Here is a 12,621-nt window from a genome sequence, read left to right as displayed (position 1 = left end):
GTAAACAAAATTATAATTTACTAAAAAAATGTTTTAACTCAATAATTATCATTTTACTACAAAAAATAATTTAACATACACTAATAATAATTTAATTAAATTTTATTTCCAAACATAAACTTATAATTAATTTAATAAAATTATATTAGTAATAAAATATTTTTGTGAGGTCTTTTTTATCTTATTGATAATTTTATAATTAGTTTATTAGAAGTATATTAATTAGTACTAAAAATCATTTTAAAGCTTTTTTTTAAACATAATTTTATAATTAATTTAATAAAAAAATATTAGGAGTACAATTTTTTTTTAAGTCTTGAAACCTAAAATGACTGCTTGCTTTATTATTAATTTATGTACTTGGAGAGAAGTATACGGAATATAAAAAAATCCACGTGGTTTCATATATCTAACAGTTTAAAGTCATTGGTTTGAAGAAAAAAAGTATACCCCGAAAATATGCAAGAAAATTAAAAGAAAAATAGGAGATTGTCTAAAAAATTATCTAAAAATTTATAAGATCATGCACCGGCTGTGTGCTATTATTTTATGTACTTGGGGAGAAGTATACGGAATAAAAAAAAAATCCACGTGGTTTCATACATATAACAGTTTAAAGTCATTGGTTTGAAGAAAAAAAGGATACCCCGAAAATATACAAGAAAATTAAAAGAAAAATAGGAGATTGTATAAAAAGTTATCTAAAAATTTATAAGAAGATCATGCAGAGAATTGGATAGATAAATTTATAGTATATAAATAAATAAGTTATTTTATAGATCAATTTTGTAAAATCAAATAAAACGAGTTAAACATAAAATCTAATTTTTAAAAGAAATCTATATTTATTTTACTTAATTCAATTTTACGGTAAAATTTATCTATTTTATAATTATATTGAATTGAGTAAAAGTAAAATGAATCATTTAATATAACATTGTCATGTTAGGCTGTGTGTATTTATTATAGAGTTTCATACAAATTATTTTAAAATCGATACTTTCTGATAGATTGATTCGTTGTAAAAAGTTTAGTGCTTAAATAACTATTAAACTTGATACGCACAAAATTAGAGAAGATATGTGCTAATATAGCTGACTTACGTCAACTTCTGATTTTTCTATATACAACTTCATCAACGTAAGGAATTTGATTTAAAATATTGTATGTGTGTACAAATGTAAACGGGACGGATAGGATATCGGTAGTAGTTCTCGTATTTATTCATTAGATAAATATTCATTCCGTAGTTGTACGCATATCCGTGCGTATATTTATTATGCAAATACCCACATATTTTGTTAATATTCACGGGTATCAACGAGTATTTACAAGATAAAAATTTAATATTGAATAACATTTTTATCCATAAATTCAAATAAAAATACAGTGTATATATAATATTCATAAATTTCAAACAAAGTGTAAATAACTCATTTAAATAGTGTTGAATCACAATTTACAAATAAACTAAGATTTTTGGAAACCAATTGATAAAAAATAACTCATTCAAAATCAATGTGTTAACGTTTTAATATTTTTTTTATTTAAATTAGAGTATAGCGAGTACATATACAGATATCATGATACTCGTATCTGTCCTGTTAACATGCGGATATAAAAAAATACTCGTATCCGTTATCCAAAGATATTCATTTATAATATTCATTCTCTATCATTATATATTTTATCCGTAAATATTCATGATTACGGATTTTTTTTGACATCTATATTGTAACATTTTGCGTCATCGTAGTAGAATAATTAATAATGCTGCAATGGAGTATTTTATTAGAAGTCATATTATACCGTTTTAGCTCTCGTTAGTAAATAAACACACGAAACAAAAACCATTAATAAATTAAATCTTTTACCCTTTAAAATCCGTTGTCTTTAACCTTCATCAATATGCTTTCAAATTTGACTTTTCATATATTATGATGACCAAGTGTCATTTTCGTTTTTCCCTACGTGTTTCATATGCTATTTGATGACTATATAATGTTTATTTGTTAGAGATTCACAATTGAAGAGATTCACAAAAAATAATCTCACGTTATGACTTATCACTACGAAAAAATCAATTTTTTCTACAAATAAAATATGTATGAAATAATTAAGACTTAAATATACATTTGGTCCCTATTTTTGTTGATTTTATTCAATTTGGTTCCTATTTTCGTTTTATGTTCAATCAGGTCCTCATTTTCGTCAAATTGTGATCAATTTGATCTTTTTCACTAACGGTGTTTAAATAGTTAACGTTTTTGAACAGTACATGCCACGTGTCAGCTCCTGGTTTTTTTGATTTTTTTTTTAATTTTTTTTTAATTTTTTTTAATTTCAAAAAAAGTGTCCACGTGTTAAGTCACAATTGTGCCACATGTCAGTTTCTAGTAGTATTATTATTTTTGTTCAATTTAGTCCTTATATTCGTTATTTTTGTTCAATTCAGTCCCTATATTCGTTATTTTTGTTTAATTTAGTCCCAAATTTTGTTAAAATAAAACCATTTAATTTTTAAAATTGACATCATTATTACTTATTTTTTAAATTTAATTATAAATTATAATATTTAATTATTAATTGAATATAATTTTTAGATTCAATTGTTAAATAGAATATAATTATTTAAATATAATTAAAATATAATTATTAAAATTTTAAAAATATATATTAACATTTGTAAAATTTACATTTAAATTTAAAATATTTAATATTTTTATTGCATTTTATATATTAAAATCTAAAATATTTTATATGTAAATGTTAATTTTACAAATATTAGTTTATTTTTCTAAAATATTTTGAATATTTAAAATATTTTTATATATCAATTTTAAAAATATTTTAGAATATAAATATTAGAAAAAAAAATTATATTCTTATAATATTTTAAATAATTATATTCTATTTAGAAATTAAATATAAGAATTTATTCAATTTATAATTAAATTTAATAATTTATAATTGAATTTAAAAAATAATAAATTTAAAGGTCAATTTTAGAAAAGATATTAATATAATTTGTATAAAAGATATTAAATTTAGTGTCAATTTGAAAAGGACAAAATTGATTTATTTTAATAAAAATTGGGACTAAATTGAACAAAAGTAACGAATATATGGACTAAATTGAACAAAAAAAATAATACTACCACAAACTGACACGTGGCACTAGCATTGACATGTGGCACAATTGTGACTTGACACGTGGACCATTTTTTTGAAATTTAAAAAATTTAAAAAAAAAATTAAAAAAAATCAAAAAAATCAGGAGCTGACACGTGGCATGTACTATTCAAAAACGTTAACTATTTAAACACTGTTAGTGAAAAGGACCAAACTGACTACAATTTGACGAAAATAAGAACCTAATTGAACCTAAAACGAAAATAGGAATCAAATTGAATAAAATCAACAAAAATAGGGACCAAATGTATATTTAAGCCAATAATTAAAATCCGTATGTAATTGAATATTATATATGGATTACATACGAAAAACAATTTATATGTAAAATAGACATCGAAAACTTTATATATAAAAAAAATCTATATGTAATTTTACATACAAAATTTTTCGTAAATAATAAAATTCATAGAAAATTACATATAAATTATTCTGTATATAATTATGAGTGATTTACATACAAAATAATCCATATATAATTTACATACATAATAATAATAATAATCCGTATATAACTTACATACGGAATAATCCATAAATAATACTAGGTAAGATTATTCTGTATGTAAATATGTGTGTAATAATGTGTTTTTCAAATTAAAAGTATATATTTTTATTTTGAATTTTCTTATACATTTCCTATCAATTCTAATGAAATTTAAATTAAACAAAATAAATTTTACCAACATGATTCACAATAAAAATTATGAATAACATAAAATCGAAATCCAAGATAATAACATTCCAAATTCAAGCTACAAACAAAAAAGTCCCAACAACTCGGTCCAAATTAAAGCTATAAGATATAATCCTAACCAAGATCTAATAAAACATAATCTATAAATGATAACGTAGTCAAGTGTAAAATTCTAAATGTCTAATAGGTCATGTCCTTGATGTTGGTCTTTCTTTGTTGTTGGTTGTTTTGCCCATCAACTCTCATTGCTCCATACCTTCTAACAATACAAAATCATATACATGAATCAAAACACTATTAAAAAGGTTAGTCAATTGAATAAAAACAGTATTGAAAAGGATAGTTAAACCATTTTCTCTCATTCCCTAAAACAACATAAAAACTCACATATTAAAAACGTTCCCATTCCATAGAACCCCAAAAGGGCGTGCATGTGTGCTAGTTATAAAAGAAACCCAAAAAGAGAACCACCAGTACAAACAAAATTATAAAAATATAATACTATGCAACATATAGAAGTGAACTGAACTAGTATATAAAAGAGAACTGAATTAATATACTAAAATCGATTGCAATGAAAGAGTGACTACAACTACAATTAAACCTTGCTTCTAATTATTCATAATTTAAACTTATCAATTCGCACATCATTAACAAATATTAATGAGAAATTGATGCTCACACTTATATGCAAACACTTAAGATGAACTTTACAGGGTTAACTAATCCAGAGTTTTAATCCACATCATTAATTTTTTTCAGATATAGATTAACTAATTATAAGTCTTTCTTCTACCAGTGTCGTTGTAAAAAGGTAAAAAGGAGCTTCAAAGAACCAAGTACCTTCTGCAATACCTGTCCTTCTACTTCCAGGATTGCTCTCTGAAATATTTGCTCGCTGTTTCTAGTTTTTATACGGTACATGCTTAACTGAAACCCTTGTCAGGAAAACTTTCGATACTAAGACCATGCTTAACTGAAACCCTTGTCAGGAAAACTTTCGATACTAAGACCATACTGTACTCGTCCGAGTCGGTTTTAACCATCGGCTCTGATATCTCTTGTTAGGTTTTTCAGGAGAGGTATCATTGGGGAGATACAACACCAATGAGACCTGAACCCAACCACATAAGACATTGACACCTCTTAATCCAAAACCTTAAGACAATGAGTTTTTATTCTTATATAGCGCTCTACTTTCTCATTTTTGACCAATGTAAGATTTAGACTTACACTTAAATTCCTATTAATCACAAAGTGAACATGATTAAACACTATATAATATATAAGTTTTAAAATAATAATAAAAAACAACGGTACTGCCATAATGTACCACAGGGATGGAGTGTTCAAAACCTGTTATAACTCTTTTCCCCCACAACCTCACTATTTATCTTGCATTCTTTGTCTAATAGTCTAAAACACAACATATTGACGAGAAGACATACAAGAATATCGAAAAACAGCTTTTCCTGTTAGGTATTAAGAACTACCTAGAACTCTGTCATGAGATCCTTGAATTTTTTAGTCAAGGCAATGTGGTTTCAAGGAAGGTTTGGATTGAATTTATAGGAATATTCAGAATAATAATAATATAAATTGAATTAAAATATATCAATTTTCAATTTTAATTTCTGTAATTTTATAATCCTTGTATTGAACATGCTTTTCACTTTTTTATTTAATATTTTTTGTATATACACGGGCCGTTACTCTTTTGCAAAATGACAGTGCTAACGTTATTTATATATATATATATATATATATATATATATATATTATATAACAAAAAGTTGATTTGAAAGCACATGACTTTAGGAAAGTAGAGGGAGAATCAAATCACGACCAATATAAAACTTGCTATACTTCCATGACTAATAAGGACTCCCCTGCTCCTGCTGCTTATATCTCCCATTACTCTAAGATGATTCGGTTCTAAGTGATGAGTGGCCAACGAAAGAGCTTTCTGTGAACTTGCTAGGCAGTGTTATGAATGCATTAACTGGATTCTAGATTAAGAATGGGAACCTCATTGGACATTGCATAGTCGGCTTCTAAGATAAATATATTGTACATGCAGATGAATTTTCATCATGAGCTTTTTATTTATTGTGTTGATTAGTGTACCAAATAATGCACATGAACCGGTGTAACATACATGCAGGAGCAAGACCCGTTGAATATTAATAACTAGCCAGTTGAGAAAAGGGACATCATTTTTCTAGTGACAGAAGATGACCATGAAAAAAGTTACAAAACTCAAATTATCAAAGAGGATTAAAGGACTATATTAGCTAAGAATGCCGCAATGCTATTTTTAAATTTGTGAAACAAGAAAGTGTGAAAAAATCACAACACCTTTGATAAAATCAAAAGGAAAGAATGACAAAAACAATTTTTTTCATATCCTAAAAAAAAAATACTTGGCTAGATGATTATTTGACACTAATAGTAGGAACAACACAATGAAGGAAAAAGAACATATTCACAAGCTTTTCATTTTCGTACATACAATAGATATAAGAAAAGGGCTCAGTTGATCAGTATTTTCTAGTACACTACAATTTAGAGGTTGAATTTATTTATTTATTTATATCATTTATATACAGAACTATTCTCATAACACTTCTTTTAACATGTTGAATCACAGAAAAATAAATCTCACTTTCAGCCGAAAGTAGCAATAAGGAAGGATTTATAAATACTCATGAACTTGGCCACAAATGTTGCTAATGTAAACAAAATAAAAACAAGGCGGTCAATAAGCAATTTTTTAAGGCCTATATTCACTTTGTAATTGTATAAAGGCATTGCTTTAACAAGTAGATATAGAGTCCATTAAATAAATATAAACAGGGCCAGTAAAAGAATTCATAATGGTCAACCATAAGATGCAATTGTCAATCTGACTACCACACTCTATCAATCAAAATACCTTCATGTGAAAGATTGACTTCTGTTCAAGACGCATCTGATGCTCCTTATTCAAGTCATAAAGCTTCCCTCAAACTTGAAACAACCTAAGGTAGATGAGACAGAGAGATGATCAGCTCCATGAGAACAGGCAGAGAGGGAACAATCATTGGCATAGAGAGATCCATAGTGATTGATGTCAATGAAGTCTATGTTGTCTTTTATGAGTCTCTTCTCCTTAGGAGAAAACACTGGCAATTGATTTCACGGTTGAGTACTTACCCAAAACCAGGGGATCTAAGACCCTTCATTTAAAAAAAAGAGCAGGAAAAAATTTAAAAATAAAACTAAAAGGATTGTGTGTTGCCAATTCTCTTCAATAACAATGCCAATGGTTCCACCTTGCTTTGCCTGGATTAACACTTCAAGTAGTGAGATGATAATATTTTCGTTGTTTAGAGCTCATTGGATTTGATCGGATGAAATCTAGTGAGAGAGGATAGTTTGCATATGATTCAAAGTTATAACATTGTAGACAAGAAGTGAACGCTACCAGTAAAATCATTAATTACCCATCCACTTGCTTGTGTTTTCAACACATGTTCTATTTGGATTTGGCAAGATTCATCAACTGAGAAAGGCATCGTAGTTAAATAATGAATATAATTATGATGGGTTGTGCTACTATTACGAGATGATAGTGGGCTTCATGATGATGGCTCACGTTGGCAGCTTTACTACCCTCTCAAACCCCAATTGGAAGTTGGGGAACGCCTACTCCCACTCATCTAATAACATCCAATTAAAACAATAATCTCCCACACACAAATTCAGCCACATAAAAGAACGTTTGGTATGGTGGTGCAGGGAAACAGCTAAGCTGACCTACTCCACCATCAACCACAACCCAATCCCTCCCTCAACTCTACCACCAACAGAACTTCTAGCACTTCCAAGTCCTCCCGACAAAAATCCAAAATCGTTCCCAATTTATTTGTTTCCAATTAACAAAGGAAAATAGATAGAAATAGAGGAAGACAAAGATCTATAACAAGTAAACACAATAGAAATTGTCTTACCGAATTAAGAGGACGATTGGAGACCTATTCTCTTCGATTTCGATCAATCCAACCTAGGTATTTAGAAACAGGAATTTTCAACCTACAAAGAACAAAGGAGGGTCAATGTAACAACAATACAAAATAGCGTAAAAGGAAACTTACTCCAAACTTCGATTTCTCACTCCAATGTTAAAATGAACTCCGATTTGGAAGAGAGCACAACACGAACGTGAGCGAGAGAGAGTACGACGCAAAGTGAGCAAGACGGTACAATGCGAACTTGAGCGAGAGAGATGACATGAAGATGTGTGTAGTGAAAATTACCATGAAAATGACCAGAAAAAATGAGCAGGGAAGATACGTTCTTTAATCGATGATACAACAAAATAGTATAAGCCACCGAGAGAGAAAAAGATGAGCAAAAAAGGTTTTTCAAAATTATACTTTTTTTAATAATAATTTTATTTAAATTTTATATGTAAACTAGTTTACTGACCTCGTGTTTATTTTGTATATTAAAATAATAAAATAGTAAAAATATTATGTAATAAAATATTATAAAAATTAAGTTATATTGTTGTAAATGTTGTTATTAAAGTAACAAAATAGTAAATCTAAGTGATGTAATCAGTTTTAAATATAATCAATAGAATTGATATTACAATATAATACAGTTAATTCATTTTACGAAATGATTATAATAGCCTATAATCTATGCGAACATTTTTTTGTTTTTTTTATTCTAAATTTTTTTAGAATAATAATATAATTGTTATTATATTTATTTAACCATTAAAAATACTAATAATAATATTAATATAAATTATAAATTATAAAAAATTAAAAGATTAAAACTCTATTTAGCAAAAATATTTAGTATAACAACATTTTCTATAATTTAAAAAAGCACACTCATAATAATAACACCATTATGAATAATAATAATAATAATAATAATAATAATAATAATAATAATAATAATAATAATAATAATAATAATAATAATAATAATAATAATAATAATAATAATAATAATGATACCAATAATAATAATAATATTTATGCTATAAATATTAATATTAATGCTAATATTAAGGCTAATGTCAACTATAATAATCTATAATTATATATAAAGATATACATTAACAACAAAACAAATAAAAATGACAAGTAATTTAAATACAATCTTGTAATAAATTAATTTAAGATGTGTGTCTAACTATAATAATAATAATAATAATAATAATAATAATAATGCCATTATAATAATATCTCGTAGTGATAATAATAATAACTACATATATAAAGATATATACATTTGTTGGGTCCTCTTTTGTTAAATTAAAATAATTATTCATAATAAAAATTATTTGTCCATTTTATCATTTTAATAATTTTAGTAACTATTTTTTTAATTCAAATAATTACACAGATAAAAAAACAAATTGAACAAGAAAACAAATAAAAAGTGCAAGTAATTGAGATATGATCCCATAGTAAATAAATGTAAAATGTGTGCTTAACTATAATAATAATAATAATAATTATTATTATAATAATAACAATAATAATAATAGATAATAATAATAATAATAACACTAAAATAATATCGCGTAGTGATAATAATAATAATAATAATAATAATAATAATAATAATAATAATAATAATAATAATACAACTACATATATAAAGAGATAAACATTTGGTGTCCTTTTCTGTTTTTTCAATTTTATCCTCTGAATTGTTATATTTTAAACTTAAATAATTATTTAAAATAAAAAATTTATTTTTCAATTTTATTATTTTACTAATTTTAGTAACTCTTTTTTTTGAATTTGATATAATTATTCAAATGTAAAATGGTCAAGTAATTGAAACATGATTCACAGATAGTAAGTAAAAGTAAAATGTGTATGTAACCATAATAATAAAAACAATAACAATAATAATAATAATAATAGTAATAAAAATAATAATAATAATAATAACTATTATAATAATTATAGTTTTAATTAATAATAACAGTAGTAATAATAAAAATAATAATAGTAATATAATAATAGAAATAATTATAGTTAATAATGATAATAATAATACTTATAGTTGGTAGTAATACTGATCATAATAATTATAGTTGATAACAACAATTATGGTTAATAATAATAATTATTATTATTATAATTAGAGCTGATAATAATAATAACAATAATTAGCGTTATAATTGATAATAATAACAATAATATAAAAATAAAATAATGAATATCATGAAAATTAAGTTATATTGTTGTAAATGTTATTATTAATGAAATGGAGTTGTAAATTCAATTTTAAATATATTAAATAAAATTAATATCATAATATGGTGCAGTTAATTGATTTTACAAAATAATTATAATAGTATATGACTTGTGTGTAAGGCCCACTTACTTTACTACCTTTATTTTAAAGGATTGCCCTCTGACCCATAAGGAACCAAAGCCCCTAAACCAGCTGAAACACTTTCATTCTTCTCACTTTTAGAAAAATAGCCTCCTTTCTCTTAGAACAGTAACGTTCCTCTGCTAGGGTTTGGGGATCATCCAAGTTCAATTGAGTTCAACCCATTTCTTTCACTCACGTAAGTTACTTCCGATGCATACTCTTCTTTTTTTAGTTTAATCTTCTTGCTTGCCGTTACGGTTCCTCGTAATAATCTCATGCTTCCTCTGTATTGAGATTTTCAGCTCTTAAATATGCTCTTGGAGTTGTCTTGCTCATTTGCTTAAGGGTCAGGGTCGTTTTGACTAGTTCTTTCCAGGTAAGGGAAGCTAGAGTTTATGTTTTTAAAGTTATTTTGTCGATTTTTGGTCTGTTATATGGTTGTGATGCTTGAATGAGGTTGTTGGTCAAATAAAAATGTATGGTGTGCAAGTATGTTTGATTGATGTGGCGCTACTCTTTTTCTACACTGCATATTTTTCGTAAAATGAAGATTTCTACTACGTTAACCGTTGGATCGAGCTGCAATTTTAACAGCTGATCCTTAACACACAATTCTTGACTTTGACCGGTCGGATCTTTAATCGGAGCTCTGTAGTGAGAGCAGTTTTTATCGCAAGGTCACTGAATTTGTGTTGTTGACAACACTGCACACTTTTCGTAAAATGAAAGTTACTACTTCGTTAACCGTTGGATTGAGCTGATATTTTAACAGCTGATCCTTAACACATAGCTTTTGACTTTGACTGGTCCGATCTTGAATCAGAGCTCTATAGTGAGAGCAGTTTTTATCACAAGATCATTGTAGTTTGGTTGTTTCTCTGATCTTGAATGGTTATTACTGGCTTGAATCTAATTGTTATATTAAAAGCATGTGATAAATGATTATGCATGAGTGATGTGATTCATGGATTATAGATGATGGGTTTGGTATGAACTTGGCATGTGATTTAAATGAGATGGTTGGTATCAAGGAGACATGGTATTGATATGAAATACAAATATATATTCACTGTTTGGGAAGGATGAGTTGGTATGGATTCAACATTTGGTTATGAATGAGAATGGGTTGTAAAGGTTGGCATGAGATATTGTGTATGGTAGACATTACTTGATTGATTGAACATGATTGGTCTGTGGTCAGTGCGTAATTCCTTGAAATCTCTAGGTGAGATTTCAGGGTCGTGCTTTAGTGGTCGGGACGTAATTCCATGGCCCCTGTTAATGGGTGTCCATGGTGGTGCCCCATCTATATAATTTGGTAAGGATTCAAGGTAAGGATTGCATCCTGACACTCTAAGGAGTCAGTTAGTCTCACTTCGAGCGGACTGACTCCTGTGGTGAGAGTAGCAGGAGGTCTGAAATTCATTAAGGGTTAACCTTGTGTGTGAGGGAATTGATTCATTATAACACTTGTAACACATAACTCGGGGGTGAGCAGAGGTATCCACCACAAGTGCGAGCATCCGCTGAATCTGACCAGATTATATGTATCCGGATGAGTCGAGTCGAGTCTTAGTATATTGATTGGGAGGTCATAACATGCTTAGATGATGTATGTATATTGGACTGTGAAAGTATATCTGATTGCATGATAAAATCTTTTTGGCTCTAGCTTACCCTTTTGCTTGTTTGATTGCCTTATGTTGTTCTTCTACCGTTGCAATGATCATCAATTTATTAATGGGAGCAGATGCGAGAGGTGCTCGAGGTCAACAGAGAAGGGATGGTTCTGCTGCACAGTCTACTCGTGCTGGACTTCATGTCTCTTTGAGCTTTTCTTTAGGGCGAAGGCCCATGTATTGTATTGCCCTAAGGTTTTATTTTGAATACTGGCTATCTCTTACTCCTTTTGGGTTGTAGGCATTGTAGTGAGCTTTAATATTTCCTTTTAAGTACCTTGGATAACTGTAAGGAGTGACTTTATACTCCGCAACTTGGCTATTTATATTATTCGGTGTAAGATTTCATTTAATTATGTTATTATTTAGATGAGACTTTACAGTGTGCACACACTTTTTTTATTTATTTTAAATATGTTTAGAATAATAATATAATTGTTATTATATTTATTTAACCATTAAAAATAATAGCAATAATATCAATATAAATTATAAATTATAAAATTTTTAAAAGATTAAAAATCTATTTAGAAAAGTATTTAGTATAATAACGTTTTTATAATTAAAATAAAAACACTTATACTAATAACATCACTATGAATAATAATAGTAATAAAAATAATAATGATACTAATAATAATAAACAAATGATAATAA

The 12,621-nt window shown here is 27.0% G+C and overlaps 1 long non-coding RNA gene across 2 annotated transcripts; it reads right to left on the bottom strand.

Annotated features, from left to right (window-relative positions):
- Positions 1-3,883: 3,883 nt before the first annotated feature.
- LOC114183757 (uncharacterized) lies at positions 3,884-8,256 on the bottom strand. 2 transcript variants are annotated; one of them, XR_003604516.2, is made up of 4 exons: positions 8,046-8,256; positions 7,882-7,963; positions 6,825-6,909; positions 3,884-4,148 (listed from the first exon to the last, which is right to left on the bottom strand). It is a non-coding gene; the product is annotated as an uncharacterized LOC114183757 (long non-coding RNA). The 2 variants fall into 2 exon arrangements; XR_003604517.2 differs by having other exon boundaries at positions 3,884-4,145; positions 8,046-8,254.
- Positions 8,257-12,621: the final 4,365 nt, after the last annotated feature.

Source organism: Vigna unguiculata, chromosome 5 (genome assembly GCF_037176805.1).
Source record: "Vigna unguiculata cultivar grain cowpea cultivar isolate G323 ecotype 2 chromosome 5, ASM3717680v1, whole genome shotgun sequence".
Classification (NCBI taxonomy): domain Eukaryota; kingdom Viridiplantae; phylum Streptophyta; class Magnoliopsida; order Fabales; family Fabaceae; genus Vigna; species Vigna unguiculata.
Note: the sequence above shows the minus strand (reverse complement) of the source record. Positions and strands in the feature narration are given on the sequence as shown.